The sequence below is a fragment of the Lepidochelys kempii genome, chromosome 5 (assembly GCF_965140265.1).
Source record: "Lepidochelys kempii isolate rLepKem1 chromosome 5, rLepKem1.hap2, whole genome shotgun sequence".
Classification (NCBI taxonomy): domain Eukaryota; kingdom Metazoa; phylum Chordata; order Testudines; family Cheloniidae; genus Lepidochelys; species Lepidochelys kempii.
Genome location: NC_133260.1, coordinates 83762879 through 83786629, shown reverse-complemented (window position 1 = coordinate 83786629; position 23751 = coordinate 83762879). Strand labels below are relative to the sequence as shown.

At 39.4% G+C, this 23751-nt stretch overlaps 1 protein-coding gene across 1 annotated transcript in view; it reads right to left on the bottom strand.

Moving 5' to 3' along the window:
* CDC42SE2 (CDC42 small effector 2) overlaps positions 1-20179 on the bottom strand; it is a 117465-nt gene extending 97286 nt beyond the window's left edge. The window contains exon 1 of the mRNA XM_073344880.1: positions 19652-20179. The gene's annotated coding sequence lies outside the window, so the exon portion shown is untranslated. The remainder of the gene's footprint in view (positions 1-19651) is intronic.
* Between the last annotated feature and the right edge of the window lie 3572 nt (positions 20180-23751).

Below are 23751 nucleotides of genomic sequence, written 5' to 3'. Positions count from 1 at the left end.
TAGGACCCTACCAAATTCAAGGCTGTGAAAAACATGTCACAGACCATGAAATCAGACCTCCCCCATGAAATTTAGCTACTTGAGAGGAAGGGGCAGGTCTGACCTACAACCTACAACAGCTTTGCGACCCCCCCAAAGACCACAACACTGTGAAATTTCAGATATAAACATCTGAAAACATTACATTGACTAAAATTTTCAAATCCTATAATGTGAAATTGACCAAAATAGACCTTGAATTTGGTAGGGCCCTATGTATATGGTACTAGATTTAAAATGTATTTCTACCTTAAAAAAACAAACAAACAAAAAAAAAAACACTAAGCCAATTCCAATGCCAAGTGTTTAAGTACAGATTATTCCTTTAATTGGGGACTACAATCAGTCAGCTTTTTTTTTTTTTTTGGACCCTCAACTAGACATTTCAGTTTACTCACAAGAGAGAGGAGTACTGAGGTAATATAGCAAGATAAAACAATAAAGCATTATAAAATAAACCATCAGTTGTCTGCAGAAAGTTGAATCAAGGAAGTGTTCGGAAATGTAAAACATTAAATCAAGGGTTAGTTCTGCATCTGCTGAATAAGGACAGCTCTTAATTCATAAATATCCCAATTCTGTTCTCACTGAAGTTAATGGCAAAACCCTGTCAATGGTGGTTGTATCAGGCCTCAAGCAAGCACTTTTAAAATGACTTTCTTCAAGAGGCTTAAAGCAATGCATCGTTTCCTTTAATACAGCTAGAGTGTATGTCAGCGCTGCTGCAAGTTATTAGGAAAAACTGTAGGCATTTGGAAGTAAAAAGGTATAATGAGATCACAGAAATATTTAATAAATTAATGTACTCAAAATATGAATTTTAAAACTGTTTTTAGAAATCCTCACCAGTGTATCAGGATCTCCATGTGGGGAAGGTAGGTATCCCTTTCAGAGGACTTAAATAATACAGCATTGTATCTCCTAGCAGGGGGCTGAGGCTTATGCAACAGATCAGGTCTGAGAAGTGTAATTCTTCTATTAAAAGACATCAAAATTCAGATAGTTTCAACATTTTTAAGAGGTAAATTCCAACATTATAGAATTTACCTTTAAAAAACATACTCAGACTTTGAAACCACTGAATCAAATAGTTTCAAACAGGACTTGAATATTCTCAGTTCTAATCTGCCTCAAAATAGTATTTTATTTTCCTTTCTCAAGTAAAACAAATACTCACCCTGATCAATTTTTATGTTTTGCTCACTGTCAGCTCTTATTTCAGGTTTCAGGTTATTCAAAGTAGCAGCCATGTTAGTGAGTAGCAGCCATGTTAGTCTGTATCCGCAAAAAGAACAGGAGTACTTGTGGCACCTTAAAAAATAAAAGAAAAGGAGTACTTGTGGCACCTTGGTTAATCTCTTAAGGTGCCACAAGTACTCCTTTTCTTTTTGTGAATACAGACTAACACGGCTGTTACTCTGAAACCTTAAAAACTAACAAATTTATTTGAGCATAAGCTTTCATGGCTACAGCCCACTTCATTGGACGCATAGAATGGAACATATAGTAAGAGGATATATATACATACAGAAAATATGAAAAGGTGGAAGTTGCCAGACCAACTCTAAGAGGCTAATTAATTAAGATGAGCTATTATCAGCAGGGGAAAAAAAACTTTTGTAGTGATAATCAAGATGGCCCATTTCAGACAGTTGACAAGAGCTGTGAGGATGCTTAACATGGGAAAATAGATTCAATTAGTTTAATGACCCAGCTTCTCCCAGTCTCTATTCAAGCCTGAGTTAATGGTATCTAGTTTGCAAATCAATTTAACTTCAGCAGTTTCTCCTTGGAGTCTGTTTTTGAAGTTTTTCTGTTGCAAAATTTTCACCTTTAAGTCTTTTACTGAGTGACCAGAGAGGTTGAAGTGTACTACGACTGGTTTTTGAATGTTATGATTCCTGATGTCAGATTTGTGTCAATTGTATTCTTTTGCATACAGACTGTCCAGTTTGGCCAATGTACATGGCAGAGGGGCATTGCTGGCACATGATGGCATATATCACATTGGCAGATATGCAGATGAACGAGCCCCTGATGGCATAGCTGATGTGATTAGGTCCTATGATGGTGTCCCCTGAATACATACATGGACAAAGTTGGCATCGGGCTTTGTTGCAAGAATAAGTTCCTGGGTTAGTGTTTTTGTTGTGTGGTGCATGGTTGCTGATGAGTATTTGCTTCAGGTTAGGGGGCTGTCTGTAAGCGAGGACTGGCGTGTCTCCCAAGATCTGAGAGAGAGAGGGATTGTCTTTCAGGAAAGGTTGTAGATCTTTGATGATGCGCTGGAGAGGTTTTAGTTGGGGGCTGAAGGTGACGGTTAGTGGCGTTCTGTTATTTTCTTTGTTGGGCCTGTCCTGTAGTAGGTGACTTCTGGGTACTCTTCTGGCTCTGTCAATTTGTTTTTTTTAACTTCAGCAGGTAGGTATTGTAGTTTTAAGAATGCTTGATAGAGATCTTGTAAGGTGTTTGTCTCTGTCTAAGGGATTGGAGCAACTGGAGTTGTATCTTAGAGCTTGGCTGTAGACAATTGATCGTATGGTGTGTCCTGGATGGAAGCTGGAGGCATGTAGGTAAGTATAGCGGTCAGTAGGTTTTCAGTATAGGGTGGTGTTTATGTGACCATAGCTTATTAGCACTGTAGTGTCCAGGAAATGGTCCGCTTGTGTGGATTGGTCCAGGCTGAGGTTGATGGTGGGATGGAAATTGTTGAAATCATGGTGGAATTTCTAAAGGGCCTCCTTCCCGTGGGTCCACATGATGAAGATGTCATCAATGTACGCAAGTAGAGGAGGGGCGCTAGGGGACGAGAGCTAAGGAAGCGTTGCTCTAAGTCAGCCATAAAAATGCCAACAAAAATGCTGACTTAGAACAACACTTCCTTAGCTCTCGTCCACTAATGTCTCTACTCTACTTGTCAGCACTTATGTCTGCCTATACAGAGAATTAACGGACTATATGGCACAAACACCACTAGCAAGGGGAATCTGACAGAGTTGGGACTCAAAAGTTCAATGAGGTCAGGCTTGAAGTCTACTTTTATCCAACTCAAATTAAAATCTAAATGTATTTGGCATAGTTTTAACACTGCACAATATCCAGTGTGTGCACTGCCCTACTTGTAAAAGCATTTGACCTTAAATGACAAAAAAGGAAACTCAAAATGAGGGCTGACAGTCCTTTCTTAGCTCACTCTGCTGTGCAAAGACATTTCAGCAATTTAAAAACAGGCTTTAATCTTACATCAGTGCTGCAGGGCCCATCTCATCCTGTTGTGCCTAAAGGGTAAAGAAGCCTCTTTAATTTCCTACTCTCCCCCGCCCACTGTTTTGGTGAAATAATATGTAACATTTTTAAAGCAATTTTGTTGCATTTAGAAGGATCCTCTCAGAACTCTATTGCTCTGTCATTTAGAAACCTGTTTTCTAATGTATCAACTTTACCTGGAAGAGGATCAGGTTTGGGCAAAGCCTACATTAACTCATGAATGTTCATTCCTATTTGACCTAAGAAACTAAAATCAATTCAAATTAAGCATCAGCATGTAGTTCAAATAAACCCCAGCATGTCTGCTTCAAATCACACAAATGTCCAAACAAAGTCTCGGTTCTAATATAGAACTTGCACATGTTAGAACTGACAGGTGCTCACGATTTGATATATTTGAGGAGTCTCAACATATGTGAAGAAACAGGAGCACTACATGGTTTTAAAAACACATCAATATTTAAAGTAAAAATAATAAAGTTATGTCCTTTAACAAAAAATCAGCAAGAATACGATACATCTAATATGTGATAGCTAAACCGACTCATCACACAACAAGTGTATGATGGGGTCTTTAATAAATCAGTAGCTAAAAAATTGCTCCATTGCATGAACAGATTCACAGCTTCCAAGAACTGCAACCTGTTTTCATGAGATAAAGCCTTTCATAGTCACCACTTTTCCAAATTTACTCTCATGGAGGACAGATTTAATTTTACAAAAAGAAAAGGAGGACTTAGAGACTAACCAATTTATTTGAGCATGAGCTTTCGTGAGCTACAGCTCACTTCATCGGATGCATACCTGAGCTCCATTTTTTTTTTCAAATGAAGGAAAACCATTTTAACAACATGATGCACTGCAAGCAACTAAAACAAATGGAAAACCTCTACCAAAAACGCACCAAACTGTGAGTTTAATGCATACTGTTGCTCAAATGGCTCTGCAGCTAATAAAACAACTTCCAGAAAATTTGATGTGCAAGTTTGACAGATACCAAATTCAGAACCTTAAGAGCGAAGACTGACACTTAACACACACAAAAATTATCCAGATTTGTCAGTAGTATATAGTCTGGATTTGAACCAGAATGAAAGGCTAGCCCAATCTCTACAAAAAGATAAGCTACTTTTAATATTAAACTGCAATTATTTCTTAGACTCATTTTGGGGTTTCAGATTAATTTTTATTATTTTAAAAACATGACACACATTCTGCTTTCACTGACACACACAGTATTCACTAAATGAAGAGAAGTTTTTCCACTTGGTTCAACAGCAAGGTTCTTAAGGCTCCTTCCCACCCTCAATCCCCCCTTAAAATTTCTCACTCGTGGAATACTAATAGAGACAAGCTGATGTCAGCAACATAGGTAGATGATATAGTGGGTAAAACATTCACCATTGCTAGAAACTGGAGAACAAAAACGGTGGTGGGGGGGGAAGAGATAGAATCGAACTGGTGATTCAGGACTCATTCCATATTCAATGCAATGATAGTGCGCATAAAGTTTCTCGACATACCTACAAAGCAAAAATCTAAAACATTTCAGGGTGTGACCTGGCAGGATTTCAACAGATGATGAGCTGCTACTACAACTGTAGCCTTTTTAATATGCAGCTCCAGTTTTAAAGACATCCTTTTCTATGCCAAGGTGTCTTAGACCTCTCTACGCTGTTCTTAGAGCTGCAGTAAACACAAGACTTTTGTTTACCAGTCTCACTAAGTTTTGATATGCCATTGTCCAAATAAGGAAAAATACCAACCAATACTCTCATCTCTTTGATTTTGTGAGCAGATTAGCTGCCAGGTCACAATAAATCAGATACAGAGGTTTGGTTTTTGTAGGCCATTAGCAGCATTGGCTGCATCATATTATTAATTAAGCCCAAAGAGCCACATACTTCAAAGAACTGACAGTTCCTAGTGGCAGTGAACACATGTAATATAATAAACTCCGCTTCCCACACAAACATTACCATGGTGATGTACAACATTTGTTGCCTGGAATTTTGGAGCAGCACTGTATCTAAAATGCCCTTAGTATCTTTGGCTAGATGTGAATACAAATTAGGTTACATTTAAAGACACAATATGAGTCACAAACATTTGATAAATATTGTCCTAGGACAGAACACACTGATTAAAATATCTTAAATTTGACCTACCTGAGCATAAGCAATCCTCTACCCCACCTTTCCAGTTACACAATTATTGGAACTTCCAAATAATATTACTTTGCTCAACGCCAAAACAACAAGGCTATCTAATCGTCTGAATGTGTTGCTTTGTTGGCACAGTCTTTAACCAGACAAATACATTTGTTTAAATTGTAAGTTGTCTGTCTAGGTTGCGAGTTCCATGGAACATTCTTCCTCTGCATTTTGTACTTTGCCGGAAATAAAGATAGACAACAAGCCAGTGGCCTGCCAGCTATGTATGCAACGCCTGACTGGCTGTGCATTGTCCTCCTGGTGATCTGAAGGCCAGATCTGACTTGCAGGACAATTCTATCTGGCCCCCTGAGGACCACACAGCATGACCTCACATGCACCATACACGTGAAGTCACATCACATGAAGGATACCGTTTTGGACCACCTAAAGCAGGCAAGTGAACTGTTTCATACCTTACTAAAACTGTCATGCCATGCCATGCCATGGTAACAAGTAGAAGGTGGGGGAGGGGAAGGGAAGGATCTAGAATATCCATCCACCCTGGCATAGAGTATAGACCATGAATCTGCCTGTGTATAATACTCCACATTTTCTCTTATCGGTCAGTGCTAAGAACATTGCATCAAATAAGGCTCTGCATCTTGCAAACATTTACATATGTTTAACTTTATGCATGTGCATTGTCCCAATGAAGTTAGAATTAAGGGCTGAAGTCAATGGGAATTTGCCATCAACTTCAATTTGGCTAGGATTTCACCAGAGGTACTTAAGGATGTGAGCTGTGAGTTTAAGTCAATGGCAGTTGGTGGGGAAGGACTATGGAAGAAAAACTGTGCACTGAAATCTTAGATACTAAGACAAGATTGTGCTTGCATGTTCAGGAGGATAGGTGTGAGGGGTATAGAGTTTTCTCGGAGTCCTAATTTCTTAGCATTCTTGTTCAGTAGTCAGGTCCAATGGCACAACTGTGAACCAGGGCCTGGTGAGCCCACCCTACAGCCAATAAAATTAAGCAGTGGTACTGGCCTACAACCCCTCCAAATCCATCTCAATGCAGGCTTAAATCCACTAACTTGCCCTAATATTAAGAAGCTTTACCTGCTACAAGACAGCTGTTTTACTTCTGTCTTGTAGCAAATGACAATCACGTTAAGGAAGCCAGGGGCAACCGAGTTTTATCTCTATAAACAGAGTAAGGCCATAATAATATTTTAATATTGAAATAAAGGAAACTGATGAAATATAGCAGGCCCTGCTTGTACTACTGAAAAAGTCCATGCCACATGCAGATCAGGGTGGATAAAAATCAATTTAAAAAAATAAAAAAAAAATCGGTTTTTGATTTAAATCAGATTTTTTTATTTAAATAGGATTTTTTTGATAAAATGCTTTTTGAGGAAAAAACCTAATTAAGATGCATTATAGCTCAAAGATATCTCTTCATGGAATAGAGATTATAAATTCTAAGTCTATAGTATGAGACAATATATTCATGTAATGTTTAAGAAACATTTTGTCAATGAATTCCAATAGTTCATGGATTAGGGACCCAATCTTATGGGGTTCCAGGGGCTTCTGTATAGATTTAGATTAATCTTTGTAGCTACCCAATGGGACTCAGTGCTCAGTCTAGAAGATACCATGCTTAGTTTTGCAGTTCTCAAACTGTGGATTTGTGGGTCCAGAGATAACATGCTTGTTAACAGCAAAAATGTTTTCAAATAAATAAATATATAGAGGTGAGAAATAACAGATCTCAACCCTATTGTCCCTCTGCAGATTTGTGTACACAGAGTCAATCCCTTACCTCTCTCTAAAAGTGCAAAGTTTCAAAAAGTTCAATGAATAGAAGATTGTTGGGGGCGGAATAGATTTGGATAAGGAGAAGAAGTCTCGAGATAAATGTGAGAAGGGAGGGACAGGCAGTAGAAACAAAAGAGAAACTGCTTGAGCAGCATATTTCAGAAGTCTTGAAGTCTTTCTGAGTGTAGCCTTCATTGATTTGAGAGCTACCTTACCATTCTTTCATTAGAAGTTAAAAACCTATAATGGCAGCAGACCGTAAGAGAGACCCAGTTTAGGAATATTTTAATGAAGTTCCTCTACCAGTGGGTAAGACAGGCTTGCGTGCACAATAAAAACAGTGCAACAAAGAAATGCAAGGCCTGGTTGCCTAAATGAAAAAACATCATGAGAAGTGTCCCTTCTCAGGAGGAAGCTATGTTGAAGATGATCAAAGGAACATGTCTGAACATGCAGGATCTTCATGTTGGTAAACTTTATTTCATACTTTTTTCTTAAGGACTGCCTGTCTTCCTTCTGGACTATTATTGAATTCTCTTGTTTGAGCAAAAAATATAGTTGTTACTCTATGGTACCCTCATTTTAGGTGCAGTTGTGATAAAAAATAAACAGCTGAAATAGGCAGATCTTCCTTTTACAATTTCACGTTTAAAGTAGTACTGAGTGTCAGTGAATGCAATGGAGTAATACTAAATGAGAAGTATGGTAATAATAATTAAATAACTGCACTGACTTAATTGTTTAGGAGAATTCATCCTCAACATATAGGATTCTGAAGATTATCCAGCTTCAAGATCATCATCATTTTCTATAGTTTCAGAGTTATCTGCCAATGATAGTGTTTCAGTCACATCATGTATGCCACATAGCCACAGTATATCACCTGTAGCAAAAAGAAAAAAAAATCTCCATCAGCCAGAAACATCCAAAGATAAGTTTGTGTTTAGAACCACCAGATTACAAAAAGAGGTAATTGATGAAAAAATTGCCTGGTTTGTTTATGCAACAAACTCTCCTTTCCGTATATTGAGAACCCACACTTCATTAACATGGTTCAGTCACGAAGACCAGGATACAGTCCACCCAACAAAGCAGATGTTGCAGGCAAATTGCTGGATAAAGTGTATGAAAGAGAAATTGAGCAGTGTGCAAAAGGTCTAGAAGGTAAAATTGTTAACCTGAGTCTTGATGGGTGGAGCAATGTCCACAATGATCCTGTTGTATGTGCTTGTGTGACAACAGAAGAAGGGAATGTCTTCCTTACAGAAACAATTGATACATCAGGAAATGCACACACAGCAGAATACTTACAAGAAGTAGCAGCAGAAGCTATGACAAACTGTGAAAAAAAATTCAAATGTCTACTACACAGCTTGGTCATAGACCATGCTGCAAATGTATTCAAGATGAGAAGAAATTATTCAGAAGAGAGTCCCAAGCTAACAACATATGGTTGCAGTGCTTGTTTAATGCACCTCCTAGCCAAAGATGTCAGTGTTCCAGAAATAAAGGCTAATGTTGTTGAAATTGCAAAATACTTCCATAACAACCACTTTGCAGCAGCTGCTCTGAAAAAAAAGTGGGAGGAACCAAGCTAACTCTCCCACAAGACATGCAATGGAACTCAGTAGTGGACTGAAGAAGTGGCCTAATCTGATGACAGTTTGTGAACAAAATTGTGAACAAATAGATGGCACTGTCACAGCCAAAGTGCTCAACATTGGGCTTAAGAGAAATGTTAAACACGTGCTGAGTATTCTGAAACCTATTTCTGTAGCCTTAAACAAAATGCTGGGAAATAGCTACTTTATTGATGACGCTGTTGAAATTTGGAAGGAACTGAGTGAGATCTTAAAAAGAAAAATATGCAATTATAGAATTAAATGACAAGCATTAAAAAAACAAATGGGACAAGCACTATCTCCAGCTCATTTTCTTGCAGATATTCTCAATACTCGGTACCAGGGTCAAACCATAACTGCTGAAGAAGAGGAGTTGGCTATGACATGGACATCCAGCAATCATTCCTCCATAATGCCAACTATAATAAACTTCAGAGCTAAGGGTGAACCATTCAAGAAATATATGTTTGCTGACAATGTTTTAAAGAAAGTCACACCAGTGACCTGGTGGAAGTCACTTAAGCACTTGGATTCAGAGACTGCTGAAGTGATAATCTCACTTTTAACAGCAGTAGCTTCTTCTGCTGGTGTAGAAAGAATATTTTCTTCCTTTGAACTAAATCATTCCAAATTGAGAAATCATTTGGGACCTGAAAAAGCAGGAAAGCTTGTTTTTCTTTTCCAGATTATGAACAAACAGGAAAATGAAGGTGAAGACAACTGAGTTAGCTGCAGAAGCCAATATTTTAAGTTTCTCATGTTGACCTGGCTGACATAGTCGATTAAATTTTGTGGGTTTTTTTAAATATTTCATTTAGCTATTTTAGTTAAAAACAATTTTAACAAAAACAAACCTTATTTTAAAAATCTTGAATGTTTAACTAAATTCAAAAATTCATATGCTTCTTTTGTTAAAATATTATGTTTGCTGATGAAGAAAAAAAATCCAGACTACATAACGTTGTTGTTTTCGTTAAATAAAACAATGTAAATGTCTGCCTGGTGATGTTCTACTCCTAATACAGCTTGGCAAGAAAATCCCCCAAATATTAATGATTAACCTGTTGAATTGGAGATAGTTCACCTCCCAGTGACTTCATAAATAGCTGCTTCAACAATTACCTTTGGTAAATGAAATAACCAATCATTCATTTTCTGATATAGCTGTAAAACTAATCGGAAAAGTTTTCAAAATAAATCACTTTAAAAAATGTATAGTGTGTGCCTTCTAAAAATGAAACCTACATCCATCTCTGAGTTGTGAAGAATATGTATTAAGGTTATAACAACCAAGAAGAATGCACTTTTATGTAGAAATCCATGATTAAATTGAGTCTTCCTGACTAGTGATTTAAATCATGATTTTTAAATCAAATCCACCTTGATGCAGATTCAGAGAAGGAGGGCATCGCCTGAACACTCTGTCTTAAAATGTAATTAAAAAAATAAAATTTAAATAGTGACTACAGTTACTGACCTATAGATTCTTCTACCACTCCACAGACCTCTCCAATGTTTATGGTGTCTTACTGGAACCACACCCTAACAGAAACATAAATGTTGTTGTCTGTATCCAGTAATAAGCAATACTGATATCAAGACACCACATACATACATTAATGTATACTTGAGTATTATACACTGAACAGTGTTTGCAGGAAATATCAGAGCTAAATATGATTGTTTAAAAACATTTAGCTATATGTAATTTCACCAAATATGTACAGTATTTGAATCTACATTTTGGTCAGTTACAGGTCAGTATCTCAAGTGTTGTCCTCAAATCATCTCAGATGAACTACTAAGTGAAACACTGCGTTTTCCCTCTGCCATTGTGCAAGACTTAATCTGCCCCAAAACCTGGTGTCAAAAACAAGCCGGGTGGGGGGGAGGGGGGAGAGCACTTACTAGAAAAGTGACATCAAACATCAAAGCCAAGCAAAAGAGAAAGGAAAGAATTATTTTGATAAAACAACATGCACAAAAAGGCAAGTCTATAAATTAAAACACAGGAAGGTCTAACAGTTTCTGAGGTAACTATAGCTAGCTTGGTCAGAAATTGCTGATTTCATTCAAAATATAGTACAACACTCTTACCTCTGAAAGTGGGCAATTAAGATTTTTGTGACACCACATTTTCTGCTTTGTTAAAGGCTTCATACAGTTTACAGATTTGACTTGTTATGGATATAGTGCTTGCTTTCTGTAAAGTTCAAAGCAAATGCAAGCTGAGAACCATTTTAAAAAGTGTAAATATTTCTTCAAGCAATGCCTTGTTAAAAAAATATAAAACACTGAAATGCTTAGCAAATGAAGGTGCAGTATGTGCTAATCAGTTATTCAATACACAAATTGCTTTCTGTCTTTGGACCCTGTTTTAGACACACATGGAACAAATGGTTCTTTGTTCTGATCTAAACAGTTACTAGATAACTAGAAATGTTATCCCTACTTGCTTTTTAAACTACTACAAGTACTTGGCTGGGAAGAGAGATAATTAGATATAATTATCATTAGGTTTCATCTTAAGATATGAGAAGCCTCAACGCAAATTGCTTATATGAAGTTTTTTCCAAATATTATCATAAGAATGAATCAGTATTTTTCAGACAATAATTCTTCTACAGTGCAAGAACATCACTATACACAATTAGTCTGAGCAAACATTTAATATTTATTTCCATTTCAGCTCAGATACAGCTTAAACCATAAGGAGTAGGAGGACAAAATTGCCCAACCAAGGACCACATTGGCAACTTGACAGTAGCCAGACAGCCAAAATCAATAGCTAGAGCAGGCAGCAGCAGGAGGATGTTTGAATAAAGAGGAAGCACTGGATGCTGAGACCTGTAATCTCTACAGTCTACATTTCAGTATTAAAAGGAAGTGGGCCATATATTAGCCAATGTATGAACCATTCACTGATCACCTTAAATCTAAATCTAAAATAAAGAGTATTTTGAATATTGCAAAGAACGTTCAAAATCTATATTAAAGGTATACTAAGGCCTAGAGAAAGAATTTCCTCTTTCTCAGTGTTCTCTGGGCTTCTGATTTTCACATCTGCTTTCTGGTTCCCTATTAGGGTTTTTTATTAAATTATTATGTTATTATTATATTTGTAATGTAAGTTTGAATCCAAGCAGAGCCCTAGTATTGTACCACTATCTAGCTACCTCAGCCAACCTGGGTGATTTCATCTTGCCTTCTCCTAGTAGCACTCTATAGCAAGTGGTATCCTTGGGGATATGTCATAATCACAAAATGCCAAAAAGAAAACAGATATGAATTACTGATCAATGAATGCTAGGAAAATTTGGGACAGGGACTGGGAATTCTGTTACCAATAAAACAATATGGAATAATAAAAGGAAGTTAATATATTGTAGTAATTTTTTCAGAAGGTAGATCACTAATTAGGGCTCTAATCTTACTAGAGGGAAACATGTGGATGGACCCTTATGCATAACCAAATACCTCTGTTACTCTGCCAACTGTACAGAGGAAGATAAAGTAAAATGCTCCAAGTACGTCAGCACTCATTTAATTGTGCCTCCATGAAGGGTGGCTAATTAACTGAATACTTCTACTCCTGTTGGAGTATCAACCTCTACGCTAGCAACAAATATACTTCAAGCCCCAAAAATAAACCCTCTCATGGGACACACTTCCAATTTATCAGTCCTTACTCTCCAGCAGTTATAATTGCAGTAAGGAATGTGAAAACAGTAACACAGAACAGAGTGAAGAGAGATACAGTTAACATAAGCTTTAATATAGTGGGTGCAGTTACCTGATTATGGCTATCCTGCTTCCATTTTGTATCCAAGGTCTTTATTTCCCCAATCTCTCCCCCTGCTTAATGCCCTCGCTGCTCACCCAAGGAAGAAAGACACCAAGCAGTTGTGCATGATGCAGACAAGTGCTTTTAGCTGGTTAAAATCCCCTGAGAAACTTTGAGAAGATTTTGACTGGTTCATGGCTAGCCATAAGCATCACTGCTTGAAGATGAATGTTTTACTCTACTGTGACAAAAAACAAACTCTACAGATCCATTTTCAGAACCACTATACTTCAGAAAGCCACTTACAGCTGGCAAGTTTTTACATCCTCAAAGACCAAAGTATATATTTGGGGTGTGGGGGAGGAGAATTCCAGCTTTTTTAAATCACAGCTGACACATGTAAAGACTAGCAATAGACTGATTTAACTGACAAATATTTAGGGGACTAGATCACTTAGTATATTAATTATTGTGCTTTCACCTCTGGGAATCCAAATCCAATTGTTGCCATGGTGCCTGGATATATTTTTAAGGAGATAACTAGTGAAGTGTCCTAAAGGTTTGGTAGAGCCCTCTCAGCTTAGAAGTAACCACAGACTGTAGCACAAAAGCATGTGTGAAGCTCATAAAGACTCAAGGACCAAAACTGTAATATTACTCTGATCTGATTTTGGTTCTTCTCTTTTTAAAAAAACGAAGGTATTTCATAATTTGAATAACCACGTACCACTGTTATCGCCAGAAAAGCTAATCAATTTTGGTCTCATATTTGTGCTTGTTTTTTGTACTGTGGCAACAATTTGCATGTGGTCTTTATTAAAAATCTAAATCAGTACATAATTTTGTCAGAATCACATGCAGAAGCAAAATATCAGATCTGCCAGAAGAATGGTAAGATTGTTGTATTTCAGTTTTTGAATTATACACTTTTCAGAGGCAAAGGCTTCCAAAATAAGATGTGCTATGTTTAACTTCTGTGCTAGACATTGTATCCCTAAAATAGTCTACAGGTGACCTCAAGAGTCACCATTCCTCCTATTAGGTTACATTCCTATATGCTTTTGGGTGCATAGGTTCTAGAATGGCGAGTCACACAGGTGAAAATTAAACTAAGCTGGAGGTTGATCTGAGACACAGAACATTCAGGATGGCTTTCTGCTCAGACAGCAAGCTCTGAAAAAAAAAAAAAAAAAAAAGATTTAGCAGTAAGCATCACTGCTTGAAGACTGACCGATGCTTCACCAGTGTGACAAAAAAAAGACTCCACAGATCCATTTTCACCAACACTGACCTCTAAAAAACCAATTACAGCGGGAAGATTTTTACATCCTCAAAGAATGAAGTGTATGGGAAGAGGAAAGCAGGTGGTGGGGAGAATACCTTCTTGTTCTCCATCACAGCTGATGTGTTTACTTAATTCATTTCTAAGAAGCTTCTCCATGATTGCTTTTTACAGGCTAATCCAGTATTTACAGGCAAAAAAAACTGTCTGTGGCACTGCCAAAGATGGCATATTTGAAGTGTATACGATGCTGCTAGCATTAGCCTTAGGGCACTTCAGAGACTGTCAGGAAGCAAGATGTCTGTGATATTAAGAGGACTGAACTAACAGAGAAGGGCTCATATTAACTCTTCCAAACAAGCCTTCAGAATTGTGAAGCACAAGCATTCTGATTTAAAACTCACACATTGTTCTAAAGGCATAGGTGGTAGTCAGAGTACTTATCAGGAAAGTCGGCATCAAGTTTCTACAACGTCCACTACATTTATTAACATGAAGTCAGAGAAACCTTCATTTAGAAAGTATCAAAGGAACCCTAACATTATCACATCAATGACAGAGCTCTTAATTTTTTTAAGATCACTTAGTTGTTTTGAGTTAAACATTTATTTTATTAAGAGAAGAAAACAGAGCACCATGAAGAGAAATGGGAGAGTCATGAAAAGTTACCAAAAGAGAAGTGTCAGCAAGTATTTGATATGAATGTGATGAGATGAGGCACTAGCAAACCCTGAAAAAAGGGCCATGTTGACCTACACATGGTCCTCTTCCCCATAATACCTGATCGCCTGCTGAAAACCAAAGATGTTTAAAGAGAGAAATAGATATGCAGAGCTAAGAAGGTGACCACAGATCATTAGCTTACCACGCCATCCAGATATGTGCTTATGTAGTTCTAGTTTGAACCAGTAGTGAATCTAGTAGTTCTAGTTTGAACCAGACCTTGTGCAAGTATGTGTTGCACTAACATTCTCCATGGGCCACTGAATTGCAAACCTAATCTGCTATTGGATTCCTGAACTTGAGCTGTCAAGTATGATAAGAAGTTCCATGGTTGATTTTGTGATGTGGTCAAAGGATCACTTGAAGATAAATATGAGACCACCAAATTCAGTCCAATTTGAGTCATATAGAACATGAGCTTCACCATATCAACTGGAGATCAGGGGAATATTTGCACACACAAACTACTACTACCAAAAAAAAAAAAAAAATCATCAAGACAGGCATTTGTCAGAGCTGTGCAGGAAAGTGCATAACGCTGGCCACACTATGATGGCTCTAATTCACCCAAAAATGAAACTTAAGGGCTGAATAACAGAGAGATTTGCATGTAATATCAAGCAATTACAGATACGTCCAGAGAGCAGTTTTATGTCAGTGATAACTTTTCAGAACTTGGTATAAATTAATAGATGTGCATCAACCATATAAACTTCATGCCTCATTTGCAGGGTTGATGGATTAAATCACATTTAATGAACCAAAGCAATAATGTCAATGTAAATCTTGTTTTAAATGGAGAAGTTTTTAAACTCATTCTTCCAGGGAAAAAATTACATCAGAGAATAGAATAGAATAGAATAGAATAGAAACTGTATTATTGATCTAATAGTTACCAGGGGGAACCTAAAGCTGAATTATATTTGACTTAGAATTCTAGTAAAAAAACAAACAAAAACTAGAAAAAAAATGTGTGTGAACCAGCCAAAAGCTACGGACAACAGAAGCATACACAGAATTCTAAAAAGTCAGCCATGTTCCCTGGCAGCACACTGGATCATAACTTCACTCTAGTGGACATACAATTAATTTTGACAGTGACTGGTGGTTAACGTTTCTTCATCACAATCTAGTTTTCCCCACTAAAGACTTAATAGTGTTAGTGTCAAATACAGTTCTTGCTGAAAAAGAATGTGCCAAGCATTTCTTACTCCTGTAAAGCCCCCAAGTGACATTAGATAGTTTCTCGTCACCACTATATTACTCAGGATCTATCATTACACTGCCTGTTCTGACAGCAAAAGACCCCGACAACCCCACCACGAAATATTTAATTAAAAAAAAAAAAGGCACTTAGAACACTCTGCTGCAGTTTTCCCCTTTGGACTATTTTTTCACTTTCCCCTGCTAAAATCAATCAACTTATTATTTTGGACAACAGGAACCAAGACAAGATGTTGAAAAGGCTCCTGTCGCCTTTTTCTACAATGAGAAGCCATACCCTTTGCAAGCTTTCCTCAAATCATTACAAAGCCAGCTACTGTAGAACTTTGACAAGCACTCGGGGTCAGAATTAACGGCATGCTTCAAGACAAGTTGTTTTTTCTTGTTATATAATATAAACATAGCCAGTAGATTTAGAACTCTGAGTCTATCTATCTCTACTTTGATAGCGTAAAGCTGTAGGAGGTTCAGGCATGGACTAACAAATTATATGTAATGACTCTACAGCTTCCTCTATTCTTCACTAATCAGTGCAACAACAGGTTATAAAAATACTTGCTAAAGCTAATTTTATAATTCCTGATCTACAGATCTTTGGTATCAACAATGTCATGAAGTTTCTTGAAGCAAATAAAACAACCACAAATGAATTCTTTGTTGTAGGAATGACTCCATTACTACTCAGAGAAAAGCTAGAATCGTGGTTCTCAAACTTTTGTCCTGGTGACCCCTTTCACATAGCAAGCCCCTGAGTGCAACACCCCGTCCCCCGCTTATAAATTAAAAACACTTTAAAATATATTTAACACCATTATAAATGCTGGAGGCAAAGCGGGGTTTGGGGTGGAGGCTGACAGCTCGAGACCCCCCATGTAATAACTTTGTGACCCCCTGAGGGTCCCAAATCCCAATTTGAGAACCCCTGAGCTAGAAGAACACAGTTAGGAACCTGCTCTTCTGTAGAAAATGCACTAACCACTAATAAAGTCATCTTAATTATCAAGAAAAAAATATAACCTTTGCTTCTAAATTTCTTACTGCACCTAAGAAAAGAAAAACTACAGATTGTTTACACCCCAGTCCTTCAAATGTTTACATGTATGCTCAACTTTAGGCAAAGTGAAAAATCCCACTGAACTAAGCAATGAGTTCAGTGAGACTATTCACTTGCATAAGTATCTGAAGGATCAGGGCCAGACTTATCACTCTTCAACACTTAATCTTTAATGTTGCCTTTTTTGGCAAAAAGGGAAATGACAATAGAAACTGAAAGAGATCAGGAACAGACTAAGAGCTGCACAGGTGTATTGACAATGCAAGTGGTGTCATTTCAAAAATGACTTGCTTACCTTCAACAATTTTTAGTACTATGAAATCCCTAAAGGTATTTTATAATATAAAATGTTCTGTAAGAGAATTTCACCAGAAATCAGCTCTTCCCTACTCAGAGCAACATGGGCTGAGCAAGATAGTATTATATGGGCAATTATAACTAGAAAGACAAACTTAATCATTGGACAAAATTCTGTCACTTGAACCGTTGTAAATCCAACATAATACAATTACAATCATTGGAATTACTCAAGTCATACCCATATAAAACAGAACAGAATTGGGCCCTTTGTGTTAGGATTCAGAAGGTAAATGGAGAGCTTAAAACTATTACATAAGCTTTTGTGTCACAGAAAGATATCTTTAATTTACTAAATCAAGTTAACCATTAAGCTATGATAAAGTAGTAAAACTTTGTCAGACAGCAATAAAAAATTAGCTTTAAGTTTTTATTTTCAGAAAAAACTATACATAGCTATCGCAGCACCAACAGTGGGGTTTTTGTGTTTGTTTGTTTTTTGGTTTAATTGCCTCTAGAAGATCTTGTTACTCACTGAACATAAAAATAAACATTTTTCTTTAACATTTACCCTGAATCACCCAAAGAGCAGTCAGCCTCTGGTTCAAAACAATATGAATTAAAGAATGCGCGTGACACTTATTTCATGCTGGATGTCAAAGTCACAAATCTCACCTCAGAATGTTATATTATCTTAGCCTATGAAAAACAATAGTTTATGCCAAAGTTCTTCACACATGGTTAGTCACACAAAATAAACTTAAAAACATGTCAGGAGTTTGTTACTTATTTGAAAAGGTGACTTTTTAGATGTTTTGTACTATGAACACTGAATTTTGAAATTAACAGGTTTAAATTCAAAGACAGATAAATTAATGTACGCAACACTACCTTACAATTCTGATATGCTGGTGCTAACTCATCAATGATTTCATACATACAGCTTGTGGATAGAGTCAGGTAATTTCCCTAGAGTGAATTTTTGTATTTTACTCAAATTTGTATTATTTAAAAATAAAAGCTGTCACATCAGCCATGAACTCATTAACAACTCCATAGCACCCAATAACTGACAAATGTTTTTCCTCACATATGCGGTCAACAGTGCCCTGCTCCTGTTCACTTACCAATGCTGCATTACAGTGCCATTACCACACCCTGTGTGCCAAGAAAAAAAAGAAAAAAAGAAGCCTCCTTTTGTCCTTGAGCTCAAGAAGCACTTGCATTAAACAACCTGTTAAAGGCATCACCTGTCCCCCTCAATGCTCTCAATTATCATATTTTCCCCAGAAACAGCAGCTTTTAATAATCTTTGAGCAAATGAAACTGTCCTTCCTGCCACTTCAACAAAAAAGGAACAAGGAATTAACTGCTAATTTTTTAAAAATGCTGTAGGAGCATCACTTTACTCACAGTGAAGCCTACAGCATTGTGGAAAGGAAGCAAATCTGGCCTTATAATCACTGTAGATAAGGGTGGGGGGAGAAAAATAATAATACATTTATGCTCTAAATCCCTATTGGAGTTTCCTCTCCTGCTCTCTTTAACTCCATGAGAAAGAGCCAAGCTGTGCAGGCTCTAATTCTGGTAATGTTCTGATTAGCTTGGAGGGAGGAGGGGAGAGAAAGCCCTAGATTTTTTTGCTTACTAATATCCAATTGCAGGGTTTACAGCCTACTAAAAAAAAAGTGCATGGGGCGGGCACGGCACTGTGTGTAGGATCAGAGAGACTCAGCTTCTTCCCCAAAACCTTTGGTCCATGCCACTGTGAAACCTGACCTGCCACTGACAACAGCACTGGCAATGCAAAAGCACCAAACATTTGCCAAGTTTTTTTAGCCGTCTGCTCCCACTTGCTTCACACTGCGAGAACTATTGCACAGTGAGCCTTCATTTTTGCCCTGCGTGTGGGAATTCCCCCTCCCCTTGCTTTGGCTTTGAAGGAAGAGAAGTGACAACAGAATGGAGAGCAGAGGACTTTCCCAGGGACGAAAACGGAGCTGCGGGCTCTGGTGCATTACACCGTAGCCCAGTGGGGTCCACACAGGTATGGCTGTTTGTTTCCCACAAACACACCCGCACTACAGATCACACTAGTCTTCCAGATGGGGATGCCAGCCCCGCGCTCCCAGCCCCAGCTCTGCTCCCTTCTTCGCTGGTAGGAGGCTGGGCGAGCCTGCATCCCTGCAGCAGGGTCGGGGGGCAGGGGGGTTGATGGTGGGGGGTGGGGTAGGGTGTCTTTCTGCTCTCCGGGGAGGGGAAGAGGCCACTCCCAGTGCACATGAAGCCAGAGGCTTTCGAAGGAGGGGATTACATAGAAATGGGGGAGAAGCACGAAAATTAGGCCCCTTCTGCCCCATAAGCCCCCCAGTCACTCACCTCCCGCTAGAGCAGCGCCGGCTCCTTTGTCTGGCTTCCCCTCGCCTCCCCTCGGCACCTCCGTCTCCCGCCGGGTGCCCGCAGCGCTGGGGAGGATGGAGATGAGATCAGCGCGGGAGGCTGCTGAGCCCGGGCGATCACATGGAGCGGGCGGGGGCCGCGCCCACTCCCCTCCCCGGCTGCCCCGGCTCTCGGGCGGCGACGGGCGCTGGGTGCCCGCGGCAGGGAGCTGGCGGCGAGGGATGCGGCGCGAGCAGCGCCTGGCTGGAGGGATTTTCCGTCGCCCTGCCTGGGAGCCGGGACGGGGAGGCGAAGATGGCGACCTCGGTGCTGCTGCGGGAAGGGAAGGATCCCCCCCAGGCCGACCCGCTCTGCTCCCGGCTGCTGCACCCGCTGCCGGCTCGGCGAGTAGGGGAGGGGACAAAGGAGGCCGGGCTGCCGCTGCCCGCCAGCCCCGTGCGCAGCCCCGCTCCTCCTCCGCACTTTCAAACAGCCGCCAGAGCAGCCCGGGTGCGCCCGGGAGAGCGCAGGCAGCCGGCTGGGGGCGCCCCCTGGCGCCCGATCTGCAGCGCCGAGTGCTCGGCTGGGAGAGCTCCCCGGGCGCCCGCGGCCAGGCATTGTGGGTACAATGAGGTCGCAGGAGCCCAGGAAGCGGAGCAGCCTTGGCCCCTGGAGTCCGTTCTCCAGGCTTCTGTCCGCGGGGGATGACTGCACAGCCTCAGGCACCCTGCCACCCCCACCCAGCCTCTCTGGCGGCCTTGGCACAGCGGCCAGGGCACTGAAGGCATCAGTAACAGGGGGCAGGCCCCCACCCTCAGGAATTAGCAGTCTTGGAATCCTGTTCTGATCCCATTGACTTCAATGGGACAACTCAGGAGAGTAGGGGTACCAGGACTGGGAACTCGGGAAAGCTTCTCTCTGTCACCAACTGAAGTTGGTCCAGTAAAAGATATTACCTCACCTACCTTGTCTCTCCAATATCCTGGGACCAACACAGTTTACAACTACACTGCAATCCTCTATTATGTTCATCCTATGCAGTATTTTCCTTTGAATTTCCACTTTTATGATAAACAACAGGACACCCCTGTGGTTTCCTGATATCCATCCAGTCTTCTTTCTGTAAAAATGTTTTCATAAAAAAATATTTAACAGGGCACCTGAAAATCAAGGAAATAGCTCGGAGTGCATCTTAGAGTATGTGAAATGCTGCAGTATTTATTTCTGCCACAGCAGTGTGGGGATCTCCTGTTCCCTTCTCCTGTGAGAGGAAAATCTGACACGTGGTGTTTGTTGTAGAATACTGGAGCTCCCATGAAACATAGTCAAAAAAGGACTTAATTGTCTTCCTGCATTTGTCAGTCCTGTTTCCCTCCTTTACAAGACCTTGATTCTGAGAGGTACTGAACACCCTCAGCTCCCACTAAAGTCAATAGGAACTGAGGGCACTCAGCGCCTCAGAATCTCACAGGGTCAGGGCTGCAACAAAATTCCCAAATGCCCTGGATTCTTACATTAGGTCCACGTTCTGAGAGCCTTTAACGCCTCACTGCATCACAGGATTTTGCCCTTGCAATGGCACTAGCAGCCTGATCTTACAAGCAGCCAAGTGCCTCCTGTACATCCTCAGTTCCCATGGATTCAAAGGGAAGTGAGCTGCTTAGCACTGTGCATAGGGCACTCCCCTCCTCGTAGATTTGGCTCTATCTGAACAAGGAGAAAAGGCTGAGCTTTCATTACACTGATCTAACAACTACAAGTATGGAGTAGAACATGATACCTGTCACAAGGGTGGTGACAGCCATTCAGTGGATGCTGCCCATTAATTTCCAGCTCTTCACATTAAGAAAAGCAGTAATCCTTCTTGTACCAGGTCACATATACCCAACATTATGGATCATATATAGTTGACTTTATGAACAAAAATGGACAATGTCACAATACAAGAGAATTTTCAATAAACTGCACTTGAACAGTATCATACAGCTAAATGGAGGGAGTCTTTTATACAGTGGAAAGTTTCTTTATCTATACCACCTCGAACAGAAGGTTATAAAGCAGTCTAGAAAAGGGAGCATACAAAAGATGGTATCTAAACATTAAAAAAAAGGTCTTTATTTGAATGCACATGAATAATTCCAAATTTTATACACAGGAGTAATATAGATTTAAAGTTCTTAATATCCTAAATCACTCTGAAAAGCAACTGTTACTGCAACACAATAGTCTATCCTAATAGTGCTTTCCACTGATTTTGCTTGTCTTTTTGCCTGTTTTTCTCTCTCTTGCTGTTGAACATCTTTCTGAGTGCTTTCTATTTACACTGTACTTGTATCTGAAATAAAAATATTAAAAATGTGTTGAATCCAGAACTACTGAGTCCAATACAGTGGTTGAACCATAAGATCATCTTATTTCTCAGATTTTAAAATGAGATTTTAGAATTTCACCCCTGAAGATCTGTCTGAAGGAGGAACAAAGTAATACAGAAGAAAATATAGCAATAGAATAACTGTATGAACACCAGTTCATGCTGGAGATTAAACAGTTAAATGGAGATATTGGGGCTTGGTAGGTTTGCATAGAAAACTTTCTGAAGTGTCATCATCCTGTGCTGTCAAGTCCATAAGCCAAGACTGGGGAGCTTCATATCATGATTTATAATTTCTATGTGCAAGATATACATGACGTCCATCTGAGACAGTTTGCACAGTTCCTACTGGCTAAATTTTCCATTTGGCCTACTTTCAAACCACAGGAGTCCCAACCCAAATCTTGGCTCTGGTTATGCACAGGATGCAAATTTGTGGTATGTCTACACTACAGAGACTATACCACCATAGCTATGTTGGCATAGCCTCACAGTGTACTGACAAAATGTTTTTAATGTCATTGTCGGAACACTGAATGGAGTTAGCTATGTCAATAGAAGCATTCTTCCATCAAAATAGCTGCATCTACACCAGGCGTTATAAAAGCATAGCTACAGTAGTCAGGGGAGTGTTTTTTTCAGACCAGACCTTGATGACTCCAGTAAAGACCTGTCCACATTACAGTTATCACTGTATTTCTAACCAGTTTGTGGCACTTTCTTCCCACCCTGTTAGAACAAATATAGTTTGAGTTGTGTCCATACTAACAGGCTCCTTCACAACACATTACAGTTATCATTATATTTTTAACCAGTTTGTGGCACTTTCTTTCCACCCTGTTAGAACAAATATAGTTTGAGTTGTGTCCACACCAACAGCTTCCTTTACAACACAACCATTCATGAGTCAGCTGTGTTTATGCATCCCTATCACCGCTGACTTACATGGCTTTTTGTTTAGTTTTTTTGGATCACTTTTTTTGGGCAGCTATTCCATAGTGCTTCAGCAAAGGTTAGAGTATCACAAAAGAGTCCCAGACGTACAGGGGCACAGTTAGGGGGCCCATCTACACTGCAAAAGAGTGTGCCAAATGGTGTCATAAGACAATCATGTGCCAGCCTGTGCTCCTGGCAAGGACAGTACATATTTAACTGCCATGGTTACTAATAGAGCATTAATCATGTTGTGTGTGAGAACAAACTGTATCTGGAGCCAGCCATGCTGCTAACTGGATACAAACTTGGTTAAAAGTTGCAGTGTAGACAGAACCTAATTGGATAAGTGTAATCTGGCCACCATTTGGGAGACACAGCAAATATACTCTGTTTTATGACCCAGCTAGTTCTTAATAGTGTTCAACCACCTTTCCTTTACTTCCCCTCCAACCATTTCTCTAATTCCCTCTTCATTAAAAATTGGACATTTTCCTACTAAGAATTCCTTCCCAGTGACAAACAGTCCTTAACCAAATACTGATTATTTTCCACTCACTGGTTACTCTCTTTCCATTTTTATGTTAAGCAATAACCGCACCTTTCAAGAGTTTCATTCTTTTTCCATTCTGCTGCCTACAGGGTCCAACTTGAACATCTGAAAAAAGCAACACTGAGCCCAATCCATGTTCACATGAGCCAGGCTTCTGTGATAAATAATATTCCTCCTTTCCTGTGTGCCAAATGCTTATTGGCAGGCATGTCAAATAGGTCAATATTAATGTTTTGGGTGTCA